Source organism: Cnephaeus nilssonii (genome assembly GCF_951640355.1).
Source record: "Cnephaeus nilssonii genome assembly, chromosome: X".
NCBI classification, from domain to species: domain Eukaryota; kingdom Metazoa; phylum Chordata; class Mammalia; order Chiroptera; family Vespertilionidae; genus Cnephaeus; species Cnephaeus nilssonii.
In genome coordinates this window covers 33,249,132-33,268,801 of record NC_137071.1, presented here as the reverse complement: position 1 = coordinate 33,268,801, position 19,670 = coordinate 33,249,132, and the positions used below count along the sequence as shown (strand labels likewise).

The window sequence follows — 19,670 nt, the reverse complement described above, 5'->3', positions numbered from 1 at the left end:
GGATTGGTAGAAGCAACATCATTAAAATGTCCATACTACCCAAAGCAATCTATAGATTCAATGCACTCCCCATTAAAATACCAACGGCATATTTCACAGACCTTGAAAGAACTCTCCAAAAATTCATCTGGAATAAAAAAAGACCCCGAATAGCCACAGCAATCCTGAGAAAGAAGAATGAAGTAGGAGGGATCTCAATACCAAATTTCAAGCTGTATTACAAAGCCACTATTCTCAAAACAGCCTGGTACTGGCACAAGAACAGACATATAGATCAATGGAACAGAATAGAGAATCCAGATATTGACCGAAACCACTATGCTCAATTAATATATGATAAAGGAGGCATGAACATACAATGGAATAAAGACAGTCTCTTCAATAAATGGTGTTGGGAAAATTGGACAGATACATGCAAAAAAAATGAAGCTAGATCACCAACTTATGCCATACACAAAAATAAACTCAAAATGGATACAGGACTTAAACTTAAGATGGGAAACCATAAAAATCCTAGAGGAATCCACAGGCGGCAATTTCTCAGACATATGCCAAAAGAACTTCTTCACTGATACTGCCCCTAGGGCAATGGAAGCTAAAGAGAAAATAAACAAATGGGACTGCATCAAAATAAAAAGTTTTTTTACAGCAAAAGAAACTATCAACAAAACAACAAGAAAGCCCACTGCATGTGAGAACATATTTGCAAATGGTATCACTGATAAAGGTTTAATCTCCAACATCTACAGGCAGGTTATACAACTTAATAAAAGATAAATGATCCAATAAAAAAATGGGCAACGGACCTAAATAGAATCTTTTCAAAAGAAGACAGCAGGAAGGCCAAGAGACACATGAAAACATGCTCAACGTCACTAATTATCCAAGAGATGCAAATCAAAACAACAATGCGGTACCATCTCACACCTGTCAGAATGGCTATCATCAACAAATCAACAAACGACAAGTGTTGGCGAGGATGCGGAGAAAAGGGAACCTTCGTGCACTGCTGGTGGGAATGCAGACTGGTGCAGCCACTGTGGAGAACAGTATGGAGTTTCCTCAAAAAACTGAAAATGGAACTCCCATTTGACCCAGTAATCCCACTCCTAGGAATATATCCTAAGAAACTGGGAACACCAATAAGAAAGGATATATGCACCCCTATGTTCATAGCAGCACAATTTATAATAGCTAAGATCTGGAAACAGCCTAGGTGCCCATCAGCAGATGACTGGATCAGAAAACTATGGTACATCTACATAATGGAATATTATGCTGCCATAAAAAAGAAGGAATTCTTACTATTTGCAGCAACCTGGATGGAATTGGAGAACATTATGCTGAGTGAAATAAGCCAGTCAATGAAAGAAAAATACCCCATGATCTCACTCATTTATGGATAATAAAGAACATTATAAACTTGAACAAAAAGATAGATACAGAGGCAGTAAAGCATCAAACAGTCTGTCAAATTATAGCAGGAAGGTTAGGGAGAGGTGGGGAAGATAAGAGATCAACCAAAGGACTTGTATGCATGCATATAAACATAACCAATGGACGCAAAACTCTGGGGGGTGAGGGCATATATGGGAGTGGGGTGGGGGGGCAATGGTAAGATATGTACACATATAATACCTTAATAAAAAAATTGAAAAAGAAAATAAAATTGAGCTATCAGCTGTTATAAATAAATAAATAAATAAATAAATAAATAAATAAATAAATAAATAAATAAATGTATGGCCCACTCTGGGAGGCAAGAGGCAGCCCATTACTGGAAGAATCCAAGTCGTATTGGTTGATTGCAGCTCTTGGTTCTTTTTAACTTGGGCAGGTCTTCCCCATCATTAACTGCATGTTATATGATTTATTTTTTTCTTTCCAGCAGTATTTTATGAGAGCTGTCATTTCCACTCCTTCACATTCCCCTGCAATTTGGAAAAGATAGCAATAAATAGGCACATGTTTATAGAAGGATTCAATAAATGTGTAAGCATATGTTAAGGCTTACAAAGCACATCAAGAAGATTGGGATCTGATTACTTCCCACTGAAAAGTGTTAGAGAAATTAAGGTGTTTTCCAGTGTGACTGGGGCGGTTATGGCAAATAGACTGAGGCTGGCTAATTTATGGCCCCGTCTTGAGAGCTACTGGGGTAATCAATTCTGGGATGACAGACTAAACCCAGTGGGTAGATTGACAAAGTTTGTCTCCAGCATACATTTCCTACATTCCCTTTAGTGACTCTGCCAGGGACTTCCCTCACATTGCCCAAACCTGGTATTCCAATTCTCCAACACTCTAGTTCTGAGCAGTGGGCATTACATGCATTAACCCTCACCCCAGTCAAAACCTATTTTGACTTAATTTCTATTTCTCTAATATCTAGGCTAAGCAGTTGACTTGCTGCTGTATATAAATAAAGAAATTCACACTGAATGTGTGAATATTTAATAGAGCTTAATGGAATATTTATTTCAAGGATTTTACATAAAAAGAAGCAACTCAAATGAATGTGTCAAATAGTGAAAAGACAGACATTGTGACTGATGGCAAAGTTTTATTGGTTTGACTTGTTTTAATATATATGTGATATTGAACCATTTCTCACATCATAGGCTCTCCATTTTGGGGATCAGGTAAGACAATTATCTTTTTAAAAAATATATATTTTATTGAGGTTTTTTTGTTTTGTTTTGTTTTGTTTTGTTTACAGAGAGTTAGAAACATCAATCAGCTGCCTCCTACACACCCCCTACTGGGGATGTGCCCGCAACCAAGGTACATGCCCTTGACTGGAATCGAACCTGGGACCCTTCAGTCCACAGGCCGACGCTCTATCCACTGAGCCAAACCAGTTAGGGCAATAATTACCTTGATAGACAGAATTTAAGCAATAGATGCTAACATTGTAGTATGGAGATAGCACTTTTTGAGATTGTTGTGATAAATATGAGGATGTTTGTGACATTCCCGGTACATAATAAGTGTTCTTTCTCAGGAAAGCAACAGACTCTGACACATGATGAGGAAGAAGGGTGATGGGTATTAAAAGGAAAGTTTGGACACCAGAGACAAACTTATGCCTTCTGGGCCTGATCTTGGATTTCAGTATTGTACTATTAAAATAATGGAAAAGGTGTAAGGACTCAGTACCATAAAAATGTTAATACACCAAAATATGGTACAACTATAAGTGGGCTTAGAGTCAGTCAATGTACAGGAAATGGCATTTAGGGTGTTTCTTATGTTCACTGTACTTTTCTGAGGATGTTCTTATCCTTAGGTGATCATCCCACTCAGATAGCATACATAATGGACTTTTCAATTGGCTATGAGAGTCTAAAATGAGAGTTTCAACCAGCAGGAGGCCTAGTGGAATGATGATCCCATCAGATCCTCTCTTGAATTTGGTGGTGAGGGAGAGGGATTAGGGGCATGATACACAGAAAACCAGATTGGTATGGCATTAATTGGTGCTGACTGGAGCAGTAGAAACAGGTAAGAGTAAGTTGATAATGGTGATCATTGCATCACCACAATGCTATAATATTAGAGGCAGGAGCAAAAGATATGTTTTTCATAATCCATATATCTTATTAGACTTCTAGAGCTCTATTGTATCCTGAGTATGTAAAGATTCCAATTATCTAGGACGCTTAGTTGTATGATTATAAAAATGGTGTTCTGACATGTGAATTTCTCTACATATCATTATAATAAATTCTCTTTAGCAGATGTCATCTGAGCTTATTTGGAGTCACTGAAAATGGAAAGAACTAAAAGAAATGCTTTGGTGTGAATTTCAGCCCTGCCCCTTATTAATTTCTTCATCTGTAGTATAGAAGTTGTGAGGACTAAAAGAGTTATGAATACATGGTAACATTTAGAAAAGTGTTTGGTAGAAAAATGGTGGCCAAATAGGCAGACCTTTCTTGTACCTCCTCCCAGAATCAGACTGGAAATAAAACTAAAGTGGGGAAAATACACCTGAATTACCAACTGAGGTCCAGCTGAGGAGTAGACATATATCAAGGAAGGACAGAAAACACCTGGAAAGCAGTAGGAGGGGCGAGGTCACGATGAGGGGCTGGCTCAGCTTCCAGGGGCAGCAGGCCAAGAGTGAGGAGAGAGCTCTCAGACACAGAAGGCTCGGTTCGCTCCGAAGATTGAGGCCCGGAATCCAGGCTGGGCTCCACAGCCCAGAGAACCAGAGCCTAGACTAGCAGCCCACGTAACATCCAGCTGTGAAATGCAGCAAGGCTGCTGGCCACAGTGGAGTCTGGAGATAGTAGACCTGAGCTGGTCAGAGAGAAAACCTCAGTTTCTGTTTTGTTGTTTTGTTTTGTTTTAACCCAGAGCACAGTTTTATTTGCAGCTACTCACCCAAGGCTTTGGTGCAGGGAGGGTGGTGCAGACTTGAGGTGCCTAAGGTGAGGATGGGGTAGGAAGCATTGGAGGGGTACATAGAAAAGCAGCAGCTGGGAGTCCTGAATTCAGTCATATCCCCAAACCAAAACAGCCATTTTTCATGAGAGGAGCTAGTCACTCCCAGAAGCCACAGCTAAGGACCAGGGAAAAACCCTGCCCTAGGTGATACTACCTTCCCCACCTACAGGAGCCCTGCCTGCCATACCCTACATTTTGACCTGTTCAGAGGACACAATAGCAGAGGCAAACCTATGGGTTTGAATAATCTCAGGAAACATCAGTGACTGGATTGGGAGTGGGGTGCTCTGCCCGACTATCCAAGGAACCTGACTGGTACTTTCCCCACAAGGGAGAGCTGATAGAAACTACAGATTTTCAGCTGGTCCCACTGGAGTGCATACAAGGATCTCTACCCACCTGAGGGTAGAGTAATATTCTGGGCCACTGACAGAGGAGTAGCTCTGGGACAGAGAAACACACCCACCTCTCTCCCTAAAATCTGAACTGCGCTCCCCCCTCATGGGAGACCCAGAGGTCTAGACTCCTGTTCCACCTAAAGCCCTTTTAGAAAAAGACATTTGAGTAATTAAGATTGACAGCTGGCTGGTAAGCGAAGGTGGGCAGAGACAGAGCTTAGGGAAACTGGGGAAGCTTACTGACCCAGCCCTAGGACCTATGCTGCTAACAAACCTACTTTAGAGGGCAGCTTGGACCCTCCTGCTTGCAGCCAAGTCCTGTGGAGACAGACACAAATTGTGGATCACTTGGAGCTTCAAGCAGGTTGTTGAAAGCCAAAGGAGGACAGTTTCTGACAGTGGTTAGCACCTAAGTACTGCAGGGAAGCCCATAATTGGCAGTCAACAGTCAGCCATAGTCATCTGAAGAGCAGGATCCAAAGGGAACTCCTATGAGGCACTAAACTCTGCTGAAAACCACTTCCCTTTTTCTTTTTTCTTTTTCGTAATTTCCCTTCCCTTTCTTTAACTATGTGCTTTATTGATTAATTTGTTATTATTTAGTCTCTATTGTTTCATTCATATATCTAATTTTCCACTTCCCTTTCCTACTAATTTTTTTCTTTTCTTTTTTGCCTGCTTACTCATTTTTTTTTTCCTTTTCTTATTTTGGGTTTGTCTGCTTTCTTCTCTATATTCCTTTTCAAAAATTTTCCTCCTTTATTTCAAACCACTTTTCTTCCCATTTTTCTTACTCTAATTCTTTATTCTTATTTTCATTATTTCACCTCTGCCACTTCATTAATTTTGTTTGTGTGTTTTCTCTTTGTATTTTTCCTTTCTTTTCTTCTATCACTCATGGTCTCTTTTCTCTTTGTTAATTCTCTCTTCTCTGGTGGTTGCTTTTGTTGTTGCTGTAGGGGTCTTGTGTATGTTTTTGTTTTGTGTGTTTTTTTTTTGTTATGTGTTTTGTTGTGTAGAATTTTGTTCTGTTCTGTCAGAACCTCCACAACAGCTCACACAATGTGGTGAGTGGTAAGTCACATAGTCAGCCTGAGAGCAGATTCCACTGATGAACAAGACAATAACATTCAAGACCAAATTACAACAGAAGAATCAAAATAACTCAAACAAGGGCATTCTTAGAGCACCCATTTAGGAGTGCTAAGAGACTGCATCACTGGGTCCCACAAAACACCTACTACATAAGACCACACCACAAAGTCTGGGAGGCATAGAAGTTTGATCTAATATAGAGAAACAAGTACAAAGTGAAATTAAAATAGGGAGATAAAGAAAAAAATCCCCAAATGAAAGAAAAGGAGGCATCAACAGAAAAAGGAACTAAATAAAATGGAGGCAAGTAACTTATCAGATAAAAAATTCAGAGTAATAGTAATAAGGGTGCTCAAATAACTCAGTGAGAACTACAAGTAACTTAATCAGAATTATAAGGGTCTTAATGAGAGGTACACCAACATGAAAAGGGAACCAGAAACAATAAATAAGAATCAATTGGAAATGAGAAATGATATAGTTGAAATAAAGAAGACCCTGGAAGGATTCAACTGTAGACAAGAAGCTGAGGACTGAATCAGCGAATTAGAAAACAAGGTAGAAAAAAAAACAACACCCATTCAAAGCAACAAATGGAAAAAAATTAAAAAGCAGGAAGAGAGTCTAAGGGAGCTTTGGGACAACATGAAATGTAACAACATTCTTATGAGAGGGGTACCAGAAAGAGAAGAATCTGAGAAAGAAATGGAGAACTTGTTTGAAGAAATAATGGCAGAAAATTTCCTTAAACTGGTGAAGGAAAAAGTCACATAAGTTCATGAAACACTGAGAGTCCCAATAAAGAGGAATCCCCAAAGACCCACACCCAGCCACATCATAATTAAAATAGCAAACATCAATGACAAAGAAAGAATATTAAAGGATGCAAGAAAGAGACAGAAAGTTACCTGCAAGGGAACTCCCATCATCCTCACACTCCGCCTTATAAGAATTGGGCTGGCTCAGGTATAGTACCACTTTGAGATTTATAGTAACAGGAAGCCTTCTTGGTCAGTTAGAAGAAAGATAAATTCAGGACCCTTACAACTGGAATGGTGTTCCTATCCTTACCCTAAGTAATGCCTGTTCTTCATGATGCTTACAATGAGTGCAAAACTAATGGGTATAATGAATTTGGCTCTGGATTCAATTTTCTCTCTTTTGTAAATAGTCAGTTCTACCTGGAGAATCTTAAAAAAAGCACACTCAACTGGTAAATCTCCATAGGTGTTTTGTTTTTTTCCCCAAATAATGGGAATCTATCTTTCCATTACTTGGAAAAGCATCCTCCATCACATTTCATGCCCTTCCCCCCAGTTTTATTGAGAAATAATTGACATGCAACACCGTATAAGTTTAAAGCATACAGCATGATGGTTTTATTTACATATATTGTAAAAATGATTACCATATTTGGTTCAGCTAACACTCACCTTCTTATATAATACAATAAAATAAAAAGAGGGAAAAAATCCTTGCAATGAAAATTCTTAAGATGTATGCTCAACAACTTTCCTATATATCAGAAAGCAGTGTTAGCCATCATGTTGTACTTATTTATCTGTAGTATTTATTTGTCTTATAATGGGAGGTTTGTGCCTTTTGACCACATCCCTCCAATTCCTCTCCCCCCACCCTCTGTCCCTGTGAACCACAAATCTGATCTTTTTCTGAGTTTTATTTTAACTCCACGTATAACTGGAATTATAACAGTATTTGTCTTTCTGTCTGACTTATTTCACTTAGCATATTGCCTTCAAGGTCTATCCAGGCTGTCACAAATGGTAGGTTATCCTCATTTTTTTATGGCTGAATAATATTCAATTGCATATATTTACCACAATTTCTCTTATTCATTCATCCATCCATGGACACTTACAAGTATGTCATTTCCATGTCCTGGCCATTGTAAATAATGCTGCTATGAACACGAGAGTGCAGATGTCTTTTTGATTTAGTATTTTTGTTTCCTTTGGATTCCCAGAGTAGAATTGATGAATTATTTACTAGTTCTATTTTTAATTTTTTGAGGATCCTCCATACTATTTTCCACAGTGGCTGTAACAATTTACAATCTCACCAGTAGTGCACAAGGGTTCCCTTTTCTCCACATCCTAGCCAACACTTGTTTGTTGATTTATTGATGATAGCCATTCTGACAGGAGTGAGGTGATATCTCATTGTGGTTTTAATTTGCATTTCCTTAATTACTAATGATGTTGAGCATCTTTTCATGTACCTGTTGGCCTTTCCTATACCTTCTTTGGAGAAATATCTATTCAGGTCTTCCCTCCCTTTTTAAATTGGATTATTTGGGTGTTTGTTGTTTTTTGTGTGTTTTTTTTTTTTTGCTATTGAGTTGTATTAATTCTTTTTATAATTTTGATATTAACTCCTTATCAGACATATGGTTTGCAATTTTCCCATTCCAGAGGTTTTCCTTTCACTTTGTTGACGGTTTCTTTTGCTGTGCAGAAGCTTTTTAGTTTGATGTAGTCCCACTTATTTTTTATTTCGTTGCTTGTGCTTTAGGTGTCATATCCAAAAATCATCACCAAGACCCATGCCAAGGAGATTTATTCTTGTTTTATTCCAGGATTTTCATAGTTTCAAGTTTCATGTTTAAGTCTTTAATCCATTTTGAGTTAATTTTTGTGAGTGCTGTGAGATGTGGGTCCAGTTTCGTTCTTTTACATGTGACTCCAATTTATCCAAGTACCATTTATGGAAAAGACTGTACTTTCCTCATTGAATATTTTTGGTCCCCTTATCAAATATTAGTTAGCTGTATATGCTTGGATTTATTTCTGGGTTCTTCATATTATCCTATTGGTCCGTTTGTCTGCTTTTATGCCAGCACTATACTGTTTTGATGATTATAGCTTTATAGTATAGCTTGAAATCAGGAACTGTGCCACCTCCTGCTTTGTTATTCTTCCTCAGGGTTTTTTTGTTTGTTTTTTGCCATGTGGGAATCTTTTGTGGTTTTGGGTAAATTTTAGGAGTAATTTTTTCTACTTCTTTAAAAAATGCCATTGAAATTTTGATAAATATTGTATTGAATGTATAGGTGGCTTTTATAATATTTACATTTTAACTATTAATTTTTCCAATCCATGAACATGAGATGCCTTTTCATTTATTTGTATCTTCTTCAATTTTATCAATGTCTTATAGTTTGTAGAGATTTTTTTACCTCCTTAAATTTATTCCTCAGTATTCCATTGTTTTTGATGCTATTGCAAATTAGAGCAATTTATTTCTTTTTCAGAAAATAGTATATAAGAATGCAACTGATTTTTGCATATTAACTTTATATCCTGCAACTTTACTGAATTCATTGATTAGAACTAAGTTTTTGGTTGTCTTTAGGATTTTTTAATATATAAAATCATGTAACCTGCAAATAAGTTGTACTTTTTTCAATTCTGATACCTGTTTTCTTTCCTTATTCCTCTCGCTAGGACTTCTAGTACTATGTTGAATAGGAGTAGTGAGAGTGGGTACCTTGTCTTGCTCCTTATCTTAGAAGAGAAGGTTTCAAACTTTCACCACTGAGTATAATGTTAGGTGTGGCTTGTCACATATGGCCTTCATTATGTTGAGCCATGTTTGTTTTGTGCCTAATGTTTGTTTGTTTTTAAATCATGAATGGAGATTGAATTGTTAAATCCTTGTTCTGCATTTATTGAGATAATCATATGATTCTATACTTTCATTCTATTAATGTATCACATTGACTGATTTGACTATGTTGAATCATCCTCCACCCCAGGGATAAATCTCACTTGATCATGGTGAAAAATACATTTAATGTGCTGCTGAATGTGGTTTGTTAGTATTTTATTAGCATTTTTGCATCCATATTCATCATGGATATTGGCCTGTAGTTTCCTTTTCTAGTAGTGTTGTCAGAATGATTCTGGCCTCATTAAATAAGTTTGGGAATGTTCCCTCCTCTTTGATCTTTTGGAAGAATTTGAGAAGGACTGGTGTTGATTCTTCTTTAAATGTCTGGTCAAATTCACCAATGAAACCATCTGGTCCTGGGATTTTCATCACTGGAAGACTTTTGATTACTGATTCAATCTCTTTACTAATAATCAATCTATTCAGATGTTCTATTTCTTCCTGATTGCACATTTCTAAGATTTTTTTCCCTTTTCTTCTAGATTGTCCAGTTTGTTTCTAGTAGCCTGATATTAGTCTTTCAACTTCTCTGGTACATGTTTTAATGTCTCATTTTTCATTTATAATTTTCTTGATTTGGGTCCTGTCTTTTTATACCGTAGTTAAGTCTAAGGTTTTATCATTTTATTTTTTCAAAGAACCAACTCTTAGTTTGATTAACCTCTTTTATTGTTTTTCTGTTCTCTAATTTGTGTTTGCACTGTTCTTCATCAGCTTTCTTATGCTAATTTTGGGCTCATTTTGTTTTTATTTTCCAGTTCCTTAAAGCATACTGTTAGGTTGTTTATTTGGGATCTTTCTTGTTTCTTAATGTATTTATTGCTATGATCTTCCCTCTTAGAACTGCTTTTGCCACATTTCACAAGTTCCGTGGGTGTGTTTTTTTTTAAATATATTTTATTAACTTTTTACAGAGAGGAAGGGAGAGGGATAGAGAGTTAGAAACATCAGCCGCCTCCTGCACACCTCCCACTGGGGATGTGCCTGCAACCAAGGTACGTGCCCCTGACCGGAATCGAACCCGGGACCCGTCAGTCCACAGGGCGACGCTCTATCCACTGAGCCAAACTGGTTTAGGCTGTGTTTTTTTTAAATTAAATTTACTGGGGTGATATTGGTTAATAAAATTATATGTTTCAGGTATACAATTCTATAAAATAAAACATTATCTGTATATTATATTGTATGTTCACCTCCCCAAGTCTCCTTTCATAACCATTTATCCCCTTTTCACTCTTCTACCTACTCGCACTCTTCTTTCCCTCTGATAATCACCATACTGTTGTCTGAGTGATTTTTTGTTTTTGTTTTATTTTTATGACCCCAATTTTATTTTTTAAATTAAATCTTTATTGTTCAGATTATTACAGTTGTTCCTCTTTTTTCCCCCCATAGCTCCCCTCCACCCGGTTCCCACCCCGCCCCCTGCCCTTAGCCCCCACCACTGTCCTCATCCATAGGTGTATAATTTTTGTCCAGTCTCTTCCCTCACCCCCCACACCCCTTTCCCCCCAAGGATTGTCAGTCCACTCCTTTCTATGCCCCTGAATCTATTATATTCACCACATTATTCTGTGCATCAAATTTTTTATTCACTTGATTTTTAGATTCACTTGTTGATAGATATGTATTTGTTGTTCATAATTTTAATCTTTACCTTTTTCTTCTTTCTCTTCTTAAAGAATACCTTTCAGCATTTCATATAATACTGGTTTGGCAGAGATGAACTCCTTTAGCTTTTTCTTATCTGTGAAGCTCTTTATCTGACCTTCAATTCTGAATGATAGCTTTGCTGGGTAGAGCAATCTTGGTTGTAGTTTCTTGCTATTCATCACTGTGAATATTTCTTGCCACTCCCGTCTGGCCTACATAGTTTCTGTTGAGAAATCAGCTGAAAATCATATGAGTGCTCCCTTGTAGGTAACTAACTGTTTTTCTCTTGCTGCTTTTAATATTCTCTCTTTGTCTTTTGCTCTTGGCATTTTAATTATGATGTGTCTTGGTGTGGTCCTCTTTGGATTCCTTTTGTTTGGGGTTCTCTGCACTTCCTGGACTTGTAAGTCTATTTCTTTCACCAGATGTGGGAAGTTTTCTGTCATTATTTTTTCAAATAGGTTTTCAATATCTTGCTCTCTCTCTTCTTCTGGGACCCCCATAATTCGGATGTTGGTATGCTTGAAGTTGTCCCAGAGGCTCCTTATACTATCTTCATATTTTTTGATTCTTTTTTCTTTTTGCTTTTATGGTTGAGTGTTTTTTGCTTCTTTGTATTTCAAATCTTTGACTTGATTCTTGCAATCCTCTAGTCTGCTGTTGGATCTCTGTATATTATTTTTTATTTCAGTCAGTGTATGCTTAATTTCTAGTTGGCCCTTTTTCATATCCTCGAGGGTCTCACTAAATTTATCAGCCTTTTCTAGAAAATTCTTGAAAAACCTTATAACCGTGGTTTTGAACTCTATATCCAGTAGTTTGCTTTCCTCCATTTCTGTCATTTGTGACCTGTTTCTTTGTCTCCGCATTTTGGCTGCTTCCCTGAGTTGACAGAGTGGCTTTTTGTGCTATGTGTCTTATAGGGCCCAGTGGCTCAGCCTCCCCAGTTCCCTGCAGTGGACACTCTTGGTGCACCCCTTTGTGGGCTGTGTGCACAGTCTTGTTGTAGTTAAGCCTTGATTGTTGTTGGTATCACTGGGAGGAATTGACCTCCAGGTTGATTGGCTGTGAGGATCTACTGTGTCTACGATGGGAGAACTTCTGTGCCAGAGACACCCTTATGGGGCAAGACTTGCTTCAGTGGGGCTTTGGTGCTCACTGAGTCTGCCCCCTGCGTGTGTCCCTTATGGATCTGAGGAGTTGTAATCTGGATGGTCCTACTCTGACCCCTGGGTACTCTGGCTCTTGGATCTCCAAGGAGGTGCTAATTTAGCCTCTGCCTGAGGCCACCCAGCAGGAGCTATGGAGAGATCTGCAGATTCCTCTTCTTTGTTTGGGTTTTGGACGTGCCCAGATGAGGCCCAGCTGTGAAGCAATGCAAGCTGCAGTGTTGTCTTGGGCCTTCTTTTGGATGTTCTGGGTCTCTCTGACTCAGCTGCAGTTTGTTAGGTAAGTTTAGATTTCAAAGGACCAGGGCATTCATATGCAAAAGCCTCTGCACATAGCTTGGATGGGATGGAGTCTCAGGGTGGAGCAAACAGCAATGGCTTCCCGTCAGCCCTGCCCTAAGAGGCCCCTGGGTCTCAGTGTCCCTCAGTAATCGCTGCAAGCACCTCTGACAGAAAGCCGCCCTCGAGTTCCGCCCGATGCCAGACAGTCCAGTTTCTCCCCGTATGAGTCTGGGTCCCCAGAGTCTCATCCAGAAGTGGAGTTCAGAGCAGTCAGGAGCTTGTGTCTCCCTGCAGATTGAAAAAGCCAGCCACATACTCAGTTGCCAGGCCTCTCCATATGTGCACCTCCATACCTCTGCACTTTACTTCTGCAGCTCCTCTGAGTCTCAGGGTGGTTTTCTCTTTCCTTCTAGTTGTAGAATTTCCACTCAGCCAGCCTTCCTGTGGTTCTGGATGATATCCTTTTTATCTTTAATTGTAGTTTTGAAGTGGTTGTACGAGGCAGCAAGTTCAGGTGTTTACCTATGCTGCCATCTTGGTTTCTTCTGATTTTTTTTTCTTAATCCCTTCACCTTTTTCACCTAGCTTCCAACCCCCATCCTCTCTGACAGCTGTCAGTCTGTTCTTTGTATTTCTATTTTGTGTTTTGATTTTTGTCTCAAATTTTTTTTTTCATTTTCTTTTTATTGTTGCACTGGTTGTTTAGGACAGTGTTATTTAGTTTCCATATTTCTGTGAAGTTTAGTTTTCCCCTTATTGATTTTTAGTTTCATGCCATTGTGGTTAGAGAAGATACTTGGTATGATTTCAATTTTAAGTTTGCTAATACTTGTTTTGTGGCATAACATATGGTCTATCCTAGAAAATGTTTTATGTAAAAGAATGTATATTCTGTTGTTGGATAGAATTCTCTGCATATGTCTGTTAGGTCCACTGGTCTATAGTGTTCAAGTTCACTGTTTCCTTATGGATTCTGTCTGCATGATCTATCCATTCTTGAGAGTGGGTTATTAAAGTCCCCAACTATTACTGTATTACTGTGCACTTCTCCATCTAGCTATGTTAGATTTTGTTTTGTATATTTAGGTATTCTAATATTAGGAACATAAAAATTTACAACTATTATATCTTGTTGATGTATTGACCTCTTTATTATATAATGACCTACTTTGTCTCTTTTTACCATTTTTCGTTTAAAGTCTATTTTGCCTGATATCAGTATAGGTACTCCTGCTTTTTTTGGTTAAAATTTGCTTGAAATGTCATTTTCCAGTCTATGTATCTTTCAAGACTAAAGTGAGTCTCTTATAGATAGCATGTTATTGGGTCTTGGTGGTGATTTTTTGGTTTGTTCTTGTGTTTTTTGTGTTTTTGTTTTGTTTTTGTTTGTTTTTTTTACCCATTCAGCCACTCATATCTTTAAGTTAGATATTTTAATCTGTTTATATTTAATGTAATTATTGATAGGTAAGGCTTTACAATTAACATTTTGTTGTTTTCTGGTTGTTTTGCAGATCCCTTGTTCCTTGTTTATCTTTCTGTCTTTTTTTTGTGTGTTTTGATATCTTTAGAAATCAGTATGCTTGGACATTTTTGTCGTGTTATTTTGTATAATTACTAGAGGATTTTTCCTTGTGGTTTCTATGAGGCTTATATAAAATACCTTAAACTTATAATACCTATTTTAAATTAATAACTTCAACAGAATTTATAGACTTTACACTTTTACTTCTCCTCTTGTTACAATTTACATTTTTGTATTAACTATTAAACTAGAGATGTAAAGTAATTATGCACTTCTATTACCATATTGCAGACTATATATCCACCATTAACATGAGATTTGTACATTTTTATGTTAACATTCTTTTACTTCCACTCAAAGAACTCCTTTTAGCATTTCTTATAAGGATTGAAAAAAATAATATTGTTTAAAAACCAACAATATAGGAGGTGGGACTGTGATTTGGCTCCTTGCTTGAGTGTGGGCAAACCTGCCTCTAAGGCAGGCAAATTAATTGTTTGAGAATCCAAATGAGGCAGATTTGCACCCTGCCAAGTTCCCTGGTCAGAGTGCACCATGGACTTTGTTCTGAAGATGAGCAAAGCAACTGGTTGTGATTACTACTTTGGCACTGCGGGTAGGAACTTGGTCTGCCAAGATTTTTGTGCTGGTTGTTGCAAGCCCCTACCCCCTCTGTGACACTCAGATTCACAGTGATTGAGCCCCACACATTCCTCTAAATTCCCTGTGATGCAAGATTTGAGTAGGGGTTCCCACAAAGCAACCTACAATGCTGGGAGGGGGGGGGGCGGGAGCTGATTGGTCCCTGGGTTCTCGTTTCCTAATGGAGAAAGCAGAGGTTCAGGGGAGACCTCTCTGCATGGTGCTGGCATGGGGAATAGGCAATGTGGTTAATGTGGAGCCACTTCTCTTACTCTTCTAATGCAGTCTGTCTTGGTCTCTGTGGTGCGGGAGTGGAGGGGTGCTTCAGCCTCATACCCATGTTCTAGAATTCTCTCCGTGGTGTTTTGTCCTTGAATAATTGTTATTTTTCTGAGGGGACACAAAGTCAGGGGCAACCTATGTTTCCATTTTGGGGATCTCACTCTCCCATTACATCATTCATTTAATCTCAATAGCTCTTAGACTTTGTTTTATTGAATCTAAAGAAGAAATGATTAAAAGTCCATATAGAAAGGCTTTGTTAATTATTGTGTTACTTCGACACCAAAACCCCTTTTGTAAGTGATATAAAATCACCACATGATAACATTTTCCAAAATTTTTAATCTTTTTCCTCCCAATGATTTCATGTAATTTTTATAAAGCAAAAGCTAAATATGTCTATTGCTGACATGATCAAGTTTAAATAAGATTTCTTAGAAATAAACAGAGTTCATTTTATAACCTTTCATTTGGAACATGGGACCCAACTTCATATTAATAATCAAGCAACATATAAAATGAAGACATTTTCCTTTCTAAAGTTGAGAACACATAAAAAATAAAATTGAGAACATAAAACAAGTAACTTATTTTAGTAGACATAAATTTCCTTGGACTTTTCTAACTGAAGGTTGGAAGGTTTTTAGTGATCTAGTCAGTGGTGAATATATACTTATTAAATACCACAGGCACATTAGTCATTTATTTGTAGTCAGGCATTTTCAAAAACATCATACCTGCTACTACAGTAAGAAAGTAGTATATTTACAAGAATATAAACAGTATTCATCAGTTGGCTGCACAGATTTTATTTTTGCAATTTCAGGCTAATGATTTTTACCAATTTATCTTTTTGCTTGGAAACTTTTTCCAGTTTAGGTTTTAATCTCCAAAATTTACATAGAACTCATACAACTTAACAAAAGGAAGATAAACAATCCAATGAAAAAATGGGCAAAGGATCTAAATAGACACTTTTCGAAAGAGGACATACAGAAGGCCCAGAGACATATGAAAACATGCTCAAAGTCACTAATCATCTGAGAGATGCAAATCAAAACAACAATGAGATACCATCTCACACCTGTCATAATGGCTATCATTAACAAATCAACAAACAACAAGTGCTGGCGAGGATGTGGAGAAAAAGGAACCCTCCTGCACTTCTGGTGGAAATGCAGATTGGTGCAGCCACTGTGGAAGACAGAATGGAGTTTCCTCAAAAAGTTAAAAATGGAACTCCCACTTGACCCAGTAATCCCATTTCTAGGACTATATCCAGTTTAGAAAATGAAAAACTTGAGTATGAATAAAACTTAGCTGACTTTGTAACAAATTAATTCCATTTGTTAACTTATGGAAAATGGCTATGATTTCCAAATGGGAAGAAATTTATATTTTTCTGATAGCTCAGATGGGTCAGGGGAAAAAATCAATTCTTTCCTAAGAACACTCTGATAAACACCTCTTTGTCTCGAGGTGAACTACCTCTAAGTCAAGAATTTATTAGTATCTTTCACCTAAATTGTGGATGAAGTATAAAAAGATTTGCTTTGTGATTCCAGTTAGAACCCAGGTGTAGTAGTGCCATGAGCACTAGATTTGAAGTGAGACACATTTGTAATAAAATCCTAGCTCTGCTTTTTAGTAATTGTATAAATCTTGGTAATTTGTTCAAGCAACATTTCCTATTCTCTAAATATCAGGATAACAATAATCTACCAGCTCATGCGATTCTATTGATGATTAAATAAACCACAGTATATCAAAGTACCCAAAACCATTCTTAACACACAGTAGATGGTCAACAAATACAGTAGATCTAAATCTCTTTGTTCTCCCCTTCAGTAAAAATGGTGGTGGAGCGAACTAGATGTTCTCTAGGTTTCCTGAGACAGAAGATTCTAAGACCAATAACACCTTAATAAGGCATCTGGAATTATTTTGGGGGTATGGAAGAAAACAGAGAATAGAGGGAATGTACCATACTACAGCAACTCACTTCAATTTACACAACAAATATACAGCAGGTCCTCAAATAATGTTTTGTTTCATTATAATATTGATGCAATGCTATAAGAACTTAACTCCTGTTTATATCAGTTAGCCTATAGTACTGATTTTCAACCTTTTTCATCTCATTGCACACATAAACTAATTACTAAAACTCTGTGGCATACCAAAAATATAATTTTCGCTGTTCAGACAAAAAAAAATATAGGTATAGTTTTGATTCATTCACACCGGATGACTATTGTTGTATTGTTGTCATTTTTTATTTGACAATCTAAGGGAAAAGAGGTCAGTGCCCCTGACTAAATAGTCAGGTATTGCATATTTTATAAATTCTTGTGGCACACCACTTGAAAATAATTGGCCTATATATAGTAAAATAGGTTTTGTTAGATCTCTTTTTGCTTAAAATTGCAGAAGTACTTATGAGTTTAAATACGGACCTATTGTACTCTGAAAAGATTTGTAGAAAGGGAATCAAGGCCCAGAACGGGGTTAAAGAATAATCCAAGTTAGAAGATAATATCAGAGCTGGGGCTACAAACCCATATCAATCACTGAAGATTGGATCCAGGGCTTTTTCCCTCCACTGTCTACACTAGAGCCAATTTAAAACTATCTTGGAGCTCTTATCTATCAACTTAAGTAAATGCATAAAAAATTAGGCTGTTTGTCTTTGGCATCTTATCAATCACTGTGTTCTTATTTTCTTTATAGATATAATACCTTTAGATTCGCTTCAGATAGTCTGGAAAGAGGTTCCATTCCCATAATTTTCTAAATTATAAAGAAAACACATGTCTTATCATAATTTACCTGTCCTATCTCCTGTTCTTGTTTCCTCTCTGTGCAATGACTGGTAATAAATTAACCAGACAAAATAATAAAGCCCATGATGCTTACCTAAGTTGATTCACAGGTGCCAGAAACCAATTCTAGGATGTCAGCAGGGCTGAATCATCTGGAGATGGCTGAGGGCATTTCCCCACACCTAAAAGATTTGCACAGATGAGTGCTTGCTGCCAGACAGCTAAGGGCATCTTAATCTACATGTTACTGCCTCCTGCTGGCCAAACACCTGAACAGCTGAAGGCAGTTTATCCCAAACCTGATAATCTGACAATGAATTCTATGTACTAAACCTTGGCCTTTGAAGTGTATATCTACCTTGCATTAGGACAATTTGTGTTAATAAAAAGCAAGGGGTCCTGAGACAAGGAAGAACTTAATTCCTTTAAATAAGTCTTCTCTGACCCCCATAATGCCTTCCAAAATTATGTTTCATCTCTGGACTCTTTGTTAATTTACACACAGCGCTTCTCCAGATTTCTGAAATCTTCTATATGCTGTATTAAGAACCCTGCCATTAATTGGCATCCAAAATATGGACATTTGGAGAAGAAGAATTTGCCTGAGCGGATAAAACAACACTGGTATGGTGGTAAGATTGAACTATGTGTAAACCTTGTACCAAGCTCTGGAAGTCACGAAACCAGAGTGGGCAAGAAAAGTCTTTTGTTTTAAGTCAGATTATAATGGGGAAGAATTCGGCTAAAAGGCAAAATTCATCTTTAATGTGGTTTCTTGTTCAAATTAAAATCCTAATTCGTATTTGGAATCACAAATCTGTAATAAGAAATAAAGCCCCACTGCCGAATCTGCCTCTGGTGCAGAGAGATTCAAAGGCGGCTGGAAAGGGTGGAGCTATCAGCTCTCTTGCAAAGAGATTCTCTAATACTTTGTTTAAAAATTACCAAAGAACACGTTGGGATAAGCAAATGATGGCGAAAATTACTCTAAGGGCTAGTCATTACTTTGGAAAGAGAAATAGGAAAAAATTTAAAAATCTGTCTTTTTCTATTAAGCATGCCTTTAATTGGGAAAAGAAACATGGCCGAATCAGTTGTTGAATTCCCCCCCCCCCAAAACAAGCAGGATATGGGGGAAGGGAGACACGTGGTGATCCTGTATGGACACACACTCCCCGAGTATGTTATTTTAAAAAGTCTCCTCATCATGAAAAGTTTTACAAAATTTAGAAATATGTCTGGGATTTCTGTGCATGTGTAGAGAGAGAAGCTAGCTAAAAACAAATGTGCACAACTGTCCAATTTCGGATTTTAGAGTTTTGAGCTAAACTTGACTCTCTTTACAAATGCTACAGAATAAAACCCCAAAGACGGTTTTTTCCTCAGAAAGATGGCGGATTTGACCCAGGAAATGATACAAACTGGTTCTAGCAACAAGACTGGTATTTCCATAATGAAAGGTAGTTTATTTAAATAATAATGGACCGCATTCAAAAGTTAACCTTAAAGCCACCAAGAAAATCAGTAAGTTGTCTCTGTTACAAAAATTTGCCAAAGAAAATGCCTTAAAATAATTATAATTGGATTTGAATCTCAAAAAATTGTTGAAACATAGATAAATAATATGTTAATTATAAAAATATAAGTAGCCCAGGTGAAG

The 19,670-nt window shown here is 37.4% G+C and overlaps 1 protein-coding gene across 3 annotated transcripts in view; it reads right to left on the bottom strand.

Moving 5' to 3' along the window:
- Positions 1 to 1,294: 1,294 nt before the first annotated feature.
- The window catches only part of LOC307095780 (charged multivesicular body protein 1B2), an 88,187-nt gene continuing 69,811 nt past the window's right edge, over positions 1,295 to 19,670 (bottom strand). Inside the window, exons 9-10 of one of the 3 annotated variants that reach the window (XR_013813230.1) lie at positions 18,105 to 18,192; positions 1,295 to 1,931 (exon numbers count right to left, since the gene is read on the bottom strand). The gene's annotated coding sequence lies outside the window, so the exon portion shown is untranslated. Of the gene's footprint in view, positions 1,932 to 15,748; positions 18,193 to 19,670 lie in introns of those variants that run through there. The other 2 variants (XR_013813231.1, XM_079765306.1) reach the window with 2 other exon arrangements.